Consider the following 12,433-nt stretch of genomic DNA (forward strand, 5'->3'; position numbering starts at 1 on the left):
TGAGACAGAGGTGCACCAAAGAAGAGGTACAAGGACTGCCTAAATAAATCTCTTGGTGCCTGCCACATTGACCACCGCCAGTGGACTGATATTGCCTCAAACCATGCATCTTGGCGCCTCACAGTTCGGCGGGCAGCAACCTCCTTTGAAGAAGACCGCAGAGCCCACCTCACTGACAAAAGACAAAGGAGGAAAAACCCAACACCCAATCCCAACCAACCAATTTTCCCTTGCAACCGCTGCAACCGTGTCTGCCTGTCCTGCATCGGACTTGTCAGCCACAAACGAGCCTGTAGCTGACATGGACATTACCCCTCCATAAATCTTCATCCGCGAAGCCAAGCCAAAGAAAAAAAAAAGAAAAAAGGAAACATATACAATCTTTTTTGAAGAAAATTCAATTGTTTTTAGAATACCTGTATAAGATTAAAATACTTTTAGATCCGACAGTATTTTTATTGGGTAGTTTGCAACCTCTGAAAGGCTTGGGATTAGATAAGTTTCAGTTTGCTTTTGTATATTTAGCTTTATCTGTAGTGAAAAAATATATTGCTAGTACGTGGAAAGATACAAAAATGTTTGATATTAATAGATGGCATAATTATATGAAATATTGTTTAATAATGGAAAAAATTATGTATGTTTCGCGTGATAATTATAATTTTTAAAATTAATAAGTGGTTGTTATATTTAGAATATTTACATTTCAATTTACATTCATTAGATCTTAATATGTATATTTAATTTTTCTTTAATATTTTTTCTTTTTTCTTTCTTTATGGCTCTCCTGAGGAGAGTTGGCTGAAGGGGGGCGGGGTTCTTTTCTTTTCTTTTTATATATAAAAAATAACATTCATGTTTATGGTTAATTGTTGTATATGTCATATACTATTTGTTTTTTGAATGAATAAATAAAGTTTAAAAAAAAAACCACCCACCCTACACAGTATAGAGTGGGCTGTATGTGACCCTGTATGTACGGAACAGTGTGTGTGTGTGTGTGTGTGTGTGTGTGTGTGTGTGTGTGTGTGAGACTCTGTCTGCATGGTACAGGGTGATAGGGGTGTAAGGTTCCCCCCACCCCACAATGATCTCTTCACCCTTGGGTGGGAGGGAGCAATGTAGGAATCTCCATGCTGACCAGTCTCCCTGGGGCAGTCTGGACCTTGAGCTCTCGTTGTGGCTTTCCTGCTATTCATGATGTGTCTCTGCTTCTCGACCTCACCCACATTCCACACTCTGCCATTTGTGACCATCCCCTGCTTTAAAGGTGCCGTGTCCAGCCTGAGGCATTTGTCCAGCCTCCCCCTTGACAGCACCCAATGGAAACCTCTACAAGATACTGGAATCTGGAGTAAAAACCCACCTGGAGGAAATCAGTGGGTCAAGGAGCGTCAGTGGGAGATGTACAGATGGGGAGGTGGAGGCAGTTGATTGGCAGGTGCCAGGGAAAGGGAGAGAGGAAAAATAAGGAGGGTCCGGGGGTCATGTGTTGTCTTCTCTTACTCGTGTGTTCTCTCTCTTCCTCCTCATTCCCTTTCTCTCTCCCCCCTTGCTCCCACTCTCTTTTTGCTTTCTCTCCCCCTCTCCTACTTCTCTCTCTCTCCCTCCCCCTTATCCCCCATCTCCCACCCTCTCTCAATCCCAGCACTAACCACCGTCACAATCCCTGCCACAGGCCGCGCGGGCATCCATGCCCAAAAGCAAGGTGTGCCCACTCCTCCTCGTCATTACAGATTCACCAGCAGTCCTCCCTCCCACCCTATGAGGAGGCCAGACACCCACCAGCCCCACCCCAGGGAGGGCAGTGTCCCGAATGTGTATGCCTGGCACAGCTCGAGAGCCAGCCAGCAACTCGACAATGGCCCCTTTGCTCAGTGCAGCTGATGGATGGGAAGGGGGGGAGCCAGCCAGTGCCAGTCACTGGGAAAGTGAAGGAAGCAAGCACAGCCTGCGGGGCACAAGAGCCAAGCCCAGCACCATGCATACCTCGCCCTCGGCCCAGATCGGGAAATGGAGGAGTAACGAGACCGGGGGGGGGGGGGGGGGGGCGGGTCACTGAGGATTGGAGCGCAGTATTGGTCTTTATTATCTAAGGTTCCAAACATTGAAGCAGGGTCGTGTGAAGCCAAACACAGTCTTGGAGGGGGAGCTCAGTGGGTTGAGGATGTGCTTGTTGTGGAGGGGGTTGAAGGAAAGATTGACCAGACTGATCCCTGGGATGATGCAAGACTGGACAGATTAGAATTAGTCTCACTGAAATTTAGAAGTCGTGGAGACCTATAACATTCAGGCAAGGCAGATTAGATGTGTTTAGGAGTGAGATGAGGAGAAAAGCTCTTCACTCAAAGAGTTGTGAACTTGTGGAACTCCCAACCACAGGAAGTTGTTGGGGCCGATTCGTTATATATATTCAAAAAGGTTTGTATATGGCTCTTTGAGGGCTCAAGGGATATGGAGAAAGGGACTGACCAGCCGTGATAGTATTGAATGATTGTGCAGCCTCAATGGGCTGAATGGCCTCCTATTTTTCTATGATATACGACTCCAGCATGAGAAGTCATTGCACAGGTCACAGCAACAGAACAAAACCATCATCCTCTCCACCTTCAATCACAACCCCCACATCATTCCCAATTCCCTGGCCCCATGTTCCTCCCCGGCCTTTCCCACATTGCCTTACCCAAAACAAGAACGGAAAGCACTCAGCAGGTCAGGGGGCATCCATGGGACGAGAACCATTAATGTTTCAGGTCAAGGACAACTGCAAAGGAATGTGCAACCATGGCCATCCTGGGTTTACCCTGTCCAGGATATCCCTTGTCCCCTGCAGATCCATAAGCTTCTCATTTCCAACAAAGGATCTTCCACCTCCAATGTTAATGCCGCTTCTCTCTTCACTGTCGCTGTCTGACCTGCTGAGTGTTTTCTGCATTTTCTGCTTTTGTTTTACATTTCCAACGTCTGTGGGGGTTTTCCCCCCAATTTTCCCGTGCCCAAGTTTGGAAGGTCTCAGAAACATTCCAAGGCCCTGCTTCCACTGCCCTTGGAGGAAGAGAGAGTTGAAAGAAACGTCACCCAGAAAAGTTATCGCCTTGTCTCTTACCCTGGTTCCAGATTCTGCCACAAGATAGGTTAGACGAGACAAGAACTAAAAGATATGGGTTAAGGGTGAAAGGAGAGATGTTTAGGGGGAACTTCTCAACTTTATTTTATCATTTCAACTTTCTCCAGGAGCTCTATTGACAGCGTCCTGGCTGGCTGCTTCACAGTGTGGTACGGTTGCTGCAGAGAAATGGATCGGAGGTCAATCCACAGGACCAAAAGGGTGGCAGAGAGGATCATTGGAGTCGCCCTCCTTCCTGTCGACGTGATCTATGGAGATCGTTGTCTGAAGAGGGCGTGCAAAATCATTGAGGACCCCTTCCACCCTGCACACAGCAGCTTACATCAGGGAAGAGATACAGGAGGATCAGAGCCAGCACCACCAGGCTGAGGAATAGCTTCTTCCCACGGGCAGTGAGAATGCTGAACGATCAAAGGAAATGCTCACACTGACCCTCCAAGACTCTAATACTGACAAAACAATATTTATTTATTTTATATATGTATATTTATCCTGATTATTCATTGTTTGTCTGGTTGTGCATCTGCATGTTTTGCCCCAAGGATCAGAGAATGCTATTTCAATGGGTTGATTTTGTGCGATCAGATGATAATAAACTTGAACTTGACACAGAGAGCGGTGAATCAGGTAGTGTGGTATGAGCTGCCAGCTGAAGTGATGTTTGAGGGCTTCATTTTCACATTTAAGAGACATTTGGATTGGTCTATGCATGGGAGGGGTACAGAGGGATATGGTCCGGGTGCTGGGCAATTTTAGTCAGAATAATAGCTCAGCAAAGATGAGATGGGCTAAATGGCCTATTTCTGTGCTGTAGTCCTATTCTTCTGAACTCCAGAGGACACAAGCCGAGCCTTTCCGAAGCAGACAAGCCACCTACGGCAGGTATCATCCTGGTCACCTTCTCTGCACTGCATCCAACGCATTAAAAGGTGGGGGGGTGGGGTGTAGGGGAAGACCTCGTACCTGCATCCTCCAGCTCAAAAATCACGTCCATCTTTTACATTCTGCTCAGTGTCAACAAAAAGGCCTTTCAGCCCATCAGCTGAGTGCAGGCTCCCATCATATTCTTGTTTCCCCAGATCCCTGCAATTTGTCTTTCCTCATCCTGGCCCATCAACTCACCTTGGGCTCTGTTTTATATTGAATTACTCCTTCAGGGTAGACTGATGCACCTGCATATCCTCAGAATATTGTGGGGGGGGTTGCAGAATGGAGAGAACCCGAGTCAAATCTGGCCATGAAGAAAACCTACCAGCTCCACACAGACAGCAGTGAAGGTTGGGCTGGTAACTGGGTCACTAAGGCAGCACCTCTATCACTTGTGCCACAAGGTCCACCTCACCCCAGCAGGTGAATTTCAACAGTAGCTTTATTGCAGATGAAACAGAAGAACCCACCTCAACATTCCAAGGCCTTCACTGTCGCGCACAATCCCAAACACCACTATGAGCCAGGCAGTACAGGACTGTTACAGGCTCAATCCCACAGTGCCCTTAGTGGGTTGGAGAACATGTCACATGAAGCAGGGTTGACATACCTAGGACTTTTCCCTTTGGAGCAACAAAGGGTGAGAGGTAACTTAATAGAGGGGCCTAGACAGGGTAGACGGACACCACCTTTTTCCTCGGGCCATACTAGCAAATACCAGAGGACGTATGTTTAAGGTGAGTGGAAGAAAGTTTAGGGGAGATGCCAGAGATGTTTTTTTTAAATATATGAGAGCGGTGGGTGCCTGGAATGCATTGCCGGGGGTAGTGATGGAGGCTGGCACAATAGGGACATTCAAAAGACTCTTCGATTGGCACAAAGAGAAGAAAGGGTTATGGGTGTGAGTTTGGGAAGGATGAGATTGTGGTGGAGTAGGTTTATATAGATTGGCACAAGATCATGCTGTGGGCTGAAGAGGCTGTACTGTGCTAGAATGTTATACAGTTGGCAGCACAGCACTATTCCAGGTCACTCCAAGGTGCCGTCATGGGCAGAGAGAACAACACAGTTACTAGGCCAATGCAGAATCACAGATGCCTGCTGATGCTGTGATTTTAGTTAAAAGGCACCGAAATGCTGGAGGAACCCAGCCGGTCTCACAGCGTCCACAGGAGGTACAGTTATATTACTGGCGTTTCAGGCCTGAGCCCTTCTTCAAGGAATAAACAAAGAACAGGAAGGTGTCAGAATAAAGACTGAAGACTGGTCAGGGGGAGGAGTTCAGACCAACAAAAGGTGTTATTAGGATATGACAAGAGGAAAGGGGAGAATTGATTTTGGCTCTGTGAAAAGAAAGAGGGAAAAGGGAAGAGAGCGAGAGAGATGGGGGTGACGGGGGAAGAAGGGGGGAGGGGTTCAAACAGGAATCAGAGAAGTCGGTTAATACCATCTAGTTGGAGGGGTGCCCAGAAGGAAGATGAGGTGTCATTCCTCCAATTTGCGGGTGGTCTCGCTTTGGCTGCACTCGACATGTCGGCAAAGGAATGGGATGAGGAATAGAAATGGGCGGCCACTGGGAGATCCACGCTATTGCAGCAGGCGGAGGTGATCAACGAAGAGATCTCCTAGTCTGCACCCAGTCTCTCCGATGTAGAGGAGACCACAGCACGGGCACTGGATGCAGCAGACAACCCCTGCAGATTCACAAGTGAAATGTTGCTTCACTTGGAAGGACTGTTTGGGGTCCTGAACGGTGGGGAGGGAGGAGTGTGGCCACAGGTAGAGCAAACTGCAGGAGATGCTCCACCTGCGCCCACATCTCCTCCCTCACCAGTATTCGAGGCCCCAAACACCAAACAGTCTTTCCAAGGGAAGCAGCAGGGGCCATCTACTGCATCAGGAGCTCCCATTGTGGTCTCCTCTACGTCGTTGAGACCAGGCGCAGACTGGGAGATCACTTCATTGAGCACTTTGGCTCTATCCGCCACAGTAGTGTGGATCTCCTGGTGGTCACCCCTTTCAATTCTCCATCCCATTCCCTTGCTGATGTGTTTGTCCATGGTCTATGCACAGTCAGACTGAGACCATCCTTAAACTGGAGGAACAACACTTCACCTTCCATCTAGTTACCCGCTAATCAAGTGGCATTAACATCGACCTCTCCATTTTCATTAAAACCCCCCCCTCCACCCCGCCATCAATCTTCTTCCCCCCCAGGTCGGTGAAGCTCGATGGGCTGTTCCTACTCCTATTTCTTATGTTCTCTCTCTTTCACAGAGTCAAGACCAATTCTCACCTCTCCTATCACATCCAATTAATACCTTTTGTTGGTCTGGACTCCTCCCCCTGCCAGTCTCCCTCTGGTCCGAAATGTCGGTGATGTATCTTTACCTCCTATGGATGCTGCGAGATCTTCTGAGTTCCTCCAGCATTTCTGTGTGCTTTCACTCCATTAGAGACTGACAGGGAGCAGGAATTGGTGCAGGGAGAAAGGAGCTCAAGAATTCTCTCACCGCCTGCTCACAGAGCACTCACGCACACGGTACACCCTGGCAGTGCACAACCCCTGCTGTGTGTACCCGCTCGCAGATATGGTAAAGGCTGGTTTTTCTGTGCACTGTTCCTTTAAGTGCCAGCCACCTCCCCCCCACACCCCTCCTCTTCACCAAGGAGCTGCAAAGAGCAGGGCACAAGGAACAGCACCTCATCTGAGCAGCCCTGGGGGCTCATGGCAGGGAGATAGACCATACCCTTGGAACATTACGGGCTAATTGCAGAGAGCCATTACAGACCCCTAGCTCCCACTGAGAGTTGGCGACCCCACCCTCCCTCCCCACACATAAGATGTTGCGTGACCTGGCCAAAGTAGAGAGAGGATGTGACAAGTGCTGGAGACGGTGCAGAGGGGATTCACCAGTGTTGCCTGGGACAGAGCAGGTCAGTGATTGGTGGGTCTGAGTTGGAGCAGAGATGTGATGGAGGGATAGAGAATTAGGAGGGATAAAGAGACAGTAGACTGCAGGAAACCCTTCCCCATATTTGGGCAGAATGGTTTGCCCTATTACAGTGCCAGCAACCCAGAATCGAACCACCTGCGTTTTCCCCATGTTTGGGTTTCCTCCCACGTTCCAAAGTTGTATGGGGCTCAGTAGTTAATTGGTCACATGGGTGTATTTGGGGCAGCACAGGTTCATGGGCCAGAAGGGCCTGTTACCATGCGGTATCTAAGAGAGGAAGATAAATGGAGAGGATAATGACGAAGGGTAAGAGAGGTTAGGAGGGGATCTGAGGGGGGATGTTTTGTCCCCAAAGAGTGGGCACTCCCTAGAATACACTGCCTGGGGGAGTGGGGGAGGGGGAAGAGGGATGACCACATGAATCACAGTCATAGTGGGCCACGATACAAGGGCTGGGAGACGGGGACTGGGAGGGAAGGGGGCTCACTGGTTGACATGAGTGAGTTGGGCTGAATGGCCTGTTTCTGTGCTGTAGGATTACATGGACTGGGCAAGGTCCAGCGTGGACATCTCTGGAAGAGGCGGCTCACCCAAAATACACTCGATCCAATCACGGTGTTTAGCTAACCATGCGGTTGGGAAAGAGTGGAGAACAAGGATGGGGGTGGGGTGACAGGACAGTCACAGAGTTCAGCTGTGCTGCACCAATCTTTCCTTTGTGTTTCTATGCCCTTCAGCTGAGGTTCGGTGTGGCTTGGTTGCCACAGATCTTGGACACAGAAGTGTAACAGCCGACTCCCAGACGGCTGCATGGCTACTACGTCGCTACACAGGCGATGGTTCATATCAGACTCCGCACTCCAATTTCCCTGCTCAGATGCATTGTCAGCAGGCAACAGCAATCTCAGTCCATGAGGGATGATTGAGTTGCACCATTATACAACCACAGACATGAGACGGTTGTCTGGCACAGATCAGTCTCACAGGCTGGGGATTGCAATAGCAAGAGGGGACTTGATTGAAACAGAAATGATCTCAAGGAGCCCTGACAAGCTTCATGTGAGAAGAGCAATACCATTTGTGGGGTATCAAGTTGTACAGTGTGGAAACAGGCCCTTTGATCCAACTTGCCCCCACACCACCCAAAATGTCCCACCCACACTAATCACACCTTGCTGCATTTGCCCCATATCCCCCTAAACCCATCCAGTCCAGATATCTGTCCAATTCTTTGTCTAAAACGTTGCAATAGTACCTTCCTGAACCACCTCATCCAGTAGTCCATTCCTTACACCCACCACCCTCTGTGTAAAAAAAAGTTACCCCGCTAAATCTCTCCCGCACCCCCCCCCCACCCCCCCCGCAAACCTATTTCTCTCATGACGTTGGACATCTCTCTGAGATCAGGCATAGAGACATGATTAAATAGTAGAACATTTTTCATCAAGGTGGAAATATCTGAATCCTGAGGGCAGATGTTGAAGGAGAGGTTTAAAAGGCTTAGAAAGGATCTGAGGAAAGATTTTTTTTGCCCAGAGGGCAGTAGGAATATAGAATGCACTGCCTGGGAGGAGTAGTTGAGACAGGGACTCGTTTAACAAGTATACCAAATACGTGAAGGGAATAGATCGGGTGAATGCAGAGCCTTTTGCTCAGAGGAGAGGAATCAGTAACCAGAGGACATTGGTTTACCAGGGGTGGGGGGGAGATTTAGCAGGCAACTCTTTTTACACAGAGAGTGGTGGGTGTATAGAACCGGCTGCCAGAGGAGATGGTCGAGGCAGCTACCATTGTGACGAATGGGAAAAATTTGGATAGACGTGTGTGGGGGGGGGGGAGGGTAATTTTGGTCGGTGTGGGGAGGTTAGAGCAGGGATGGTCAATCTTTTAATTTTTAATTTAGATTTACAGCCCAGTAACAGGCCATTTTGGCCAACGGGTCCATGCCGCCCAATTAACCTACACCCCCGGTACATGGTCATGGGCCGAAATGCTCTGTTACCATACTGTATGTCTAAATTAAAAACTAAAAGGTTTGCACCCCTGGTTTAGAGGGACATGGGCCAAATGCAGGCAGGTGGGACGTGTGGGGGGGAGGGGGGGGGGAAGGAGGGTAATTTTGGTCGGTGTGGGGAGGTTGAGCCGAAGCTCCTGTTTCCACATTACCCTTTTTACACAGATGATTAAAGCTGGGTATTATCCAGCTTTCAAGCTGTGTGAACACATCGAAGGTGGATTGTTGGGGTGGGGGGTCTCAACTTGCTTCGAGAAGCTGGCATGCTGTGTAAAAGGACACACCGACCCAGCTTTTCTTCTGCGTGAACAAGCAAGCCGGCTTCCAGAGTTGGCAATAATGCGGCTTTTCAGTGTAAAATGGGCTTCGGTGACCTGCACAAGCACTTGTACCAACCATCAAGGTGCAGTTAGCTTCAGTCCACAGCTGAGAAAGGGGATTCGTAGTAATTAATGGTCAGCATGGAAGTGATGGGCTGTTTCTGTGCTGTGCACTCCATGACTCAAATCTAAAACCAGCGACAAGGCGTCACCTTGTCCAAGACTGCTGGAGTGTTATTTTTTCCCCTCAAATGAGTGGTGAAAACAAAGTCTTTGAATGGAGTGTAAGAAGAAAGATTCTTGAGAAGTAAATGGGTAAAAAGTTGGTCAGGGTGGATGAGAATTTTGACACTGTTTACACCCATGTTCAATGTGAAGTATGAATTTGGTGTGAAGAGACGTAATCTCGCACCTAAAAGTACTTGCTAGTCACAGCATGGTAACTAAATCGACTTGCATGTTTTATAACGCTGTACAGAGAACTGTTCCGAACTGCTTTGCCCTGAGTTACTGCCAGAGATCAAGGATGACACTGAGATTCAGCACAAAAAAAAACAAAATAGGACACCAGGTCTTGTCATGGAGGTAACGCCGATACCCCAGACTCGTGTAACACCACCCCAATCCACATGTGGAAAATCCAAGTCTTTGCATGCAACTAGAAGGGAGAGTAATAGAATGGGGTGTGGACGTGGTGCAGACTCTTCTTCCCCAACATGTGCTGTGGTCTGTACAGCACGTTCCTTCGCATGACATTTAGCACCAGGTAACACTACTCAATGAAGGGCATCTAAACAAACACAGGGCTAGCTGAACAAGCCAAACTATTTTCCAAGGCAGCACAGAGGGTAAAGGGGCATCAATCAGTCCTATAGCAATTATGACAGTTAAACATGTGTGCTGGCTACAGTGTGACATCCCTTTTAAAGCATTTTATCTCCAGTAACCAGTGGGTCAGTGAGAAAAAGCCTCGGATCACACTGGGGTGAGGGGTCAGTGGCCAGAGACTAACTGAGTGCTCCCATCCCTCTGCCATTGTAGGTGAACTGTGGCTGGGTGTGAGCAAATATCAATGTTGGTGGAGAGGCCCACGCACTCCTCAGTCTCAGCCCGATAGAGTGAACAGCGCACTGAGAGGGGCTGCACACTCTTCTGGTCAATACCAGCTCCAGCAAGAACACAGCAGGATCCCACACCCAGACCATGCCTGTACACAACAGGATCCCACGCCCGGACTGTACCCATACACAGCTCGATCCCACATTAGACTGTGAACATGCATAACAGGATCCCACACCCGGACCATGCCTGTACACAGCAGGATCCCACACCCAGACCACACCCATACACAGCAGGATCCCACACCCAAATCACGCCTGTATACAGCAGGATCCCACACCCGGACCATGAAAGTACACCATAGGATCCCATGCTGGGACTGTGCCCACACACAGATGGATCCCACACTGGGACCACGCAAATACACAGCAGGATCCCACACCCGGACCATGAAAGTACACAACAGGATCCGATGCTGGAACTGTGCCCACACATAGATGGATCCCACAGTAGGACCACGCACATACACAGCAGGATCCCATACCCGGATCATGCCGGTCCACAGATGGATCCCACAAAAGGAGCGTGCCCAAACACAGCAGGCTCCCACACCGGGACCGTGCCGGTACACAGGAGGATCCCACACTGGGACCGTGCCGGTACACAGCAGGATCCCACACCCGGACCGTGCCGGTACACAGCAGGATCCCACACCCGGACCGTGCCGGTACACAGCAGGATCCCACACCCGGACCGTGCCGGTCCACAGTAGGATCCTACGCCCAGTCACCACTGGAAGTGCGGACTTTCCGTCGGCCCGATGAAAGTTGGGAAGTTGGGATTGTCGGCGGCTGCCGGCCCGGACAACCTTCCCGCTGCGGCCCAGAGGGAGTGCCCGGGGCGGCGCCTCTTACCGTGCTCCAGGCCCGTCACACGCCGCTCCTGAGCCGGGGCCGCTGCCAAACTGACTGGCCGGAAAGCGAAGCGACTGACAAAGGAGTCGAAGCCCTGCCTCTCGGGGCGGACCCGCAGCCGCCCGAGCAGGTCCGACCCTCCGGCGCTAGACCCCGCCCCGCGTCCAGGACCTGGACCCGACCCGTCCCGCCCTGCCCGCTGCCCACCCCGGACCCAAGTTCGAACCTGCCCAGTGCCCGGACCTGGACCCGAGTCCGGACCCGTCCCGCCCAGTGCCTGGACCCAGTGACTCGATCGTCCAGCGATAAGCCTGAGGTGGGCGTCGCTGGGGCTCGGGCTGGAGTCCACCGGGCACTTGTGGACATAAAAATCTTGCTCTTGAAAAGATGTTTCAGAATTATTCAGAGGGAGCGGCTTTTCAACACATCGCCCTGTGTCCAGACTCAAAATCTAACCCAGTCTATTGATTCAAATAACACTCAGGTCGAGACACTAAAGATCGCCGGACAGAGACATTCGGGGTTGTCAAGTCGATGGAATCAGAATTTCTCGTCATGAACATGTTTTGCGACGACATCACAGGCAAATATTGCTATAAAATTACATTTCACATTTTGCAACTTTGTGTTCACTCAACAATGTTCTATAAAACTCAATAAAAAAGAGAGGAAAATAGAAAGTGTCAATTGTTAATTCAATCCACTCTTAGATTTAATGTTTTGGTTAAGATTTATGGCTGTTTTCGATTTAAAATTGATGTATGTTATGTATATAATGACCAAGGTCATTCACTCGATTATTAAGTACATAGGTTTTGTTTTATTAAACTCAATAAAATATTTTTAAAAGAAAATAAATAAATTAGTGCAAAAATCAGTGAAAGTGCAGCAGTGCCTGTGGTTCACTGATCATTCAGGAATCTGATGGCCCAGGGGAAGACGCGGTCCTTGTGTGGTCTTCAGGCTCCTACACCTCCTTCCTGATGGTAGCAGTGTGAAGAGGGCATAGTCTGGGTGGTGGTGGTGGGGGAGCCCCTTGAGGATAGAGGCTTCTTTCTTCAGACACTCCCACTTGTAGAAGGCACAGAAGCCTGAAGTTCAGCATCTCCAGGTTC

The 12,433-nt window shown here is 49.5% G+C and overlaps 1 protein-coding gene across 2 annotated transcripts in view; it reads right to left on the reverse strand.

Annotated features, from left to right (window-relative positions):
• The window catches only part of LOC138741289 (CD151 antigen-like), a 32,651-nt gene extending 21,022 nt beyond the window's left edge, over nt 1–11,629 (reverse strand). Inside the window, exon 1 of one of the 2 annotated variants that reach the window (XM_069895134.1) lies at nt 11,545–11,629. The gene's annotated coding sequence lies outside the window, so the exon portion shown is untranslated. Of the gene's footprint in view, nt 1–11,318; nt 11,472–11,544 lie in introns of those variants that run through there. The other variant, XM_069895126.1, reaches the window with a different exon arrangement.
• Between the last annotated feature and the right edge of the window lie 804 nt (nt 11,630–12,433).

This window comes from Narcine bancroftii, chromosome 1 (assembly GCF_036971445.1).
Source record: "Narcine bancroftii isolate sNarBan1 chromosome 1, sNarBan1.hap1, whole genome shotgun sequence".
Taxonomy (NCBI): domain Eukaryota; kingdom Metazoa; phylum Chordata; class Chondrichthyes; order Torpediniformes; family Narcinidae; genus Narcine; species Narcine bancroftii.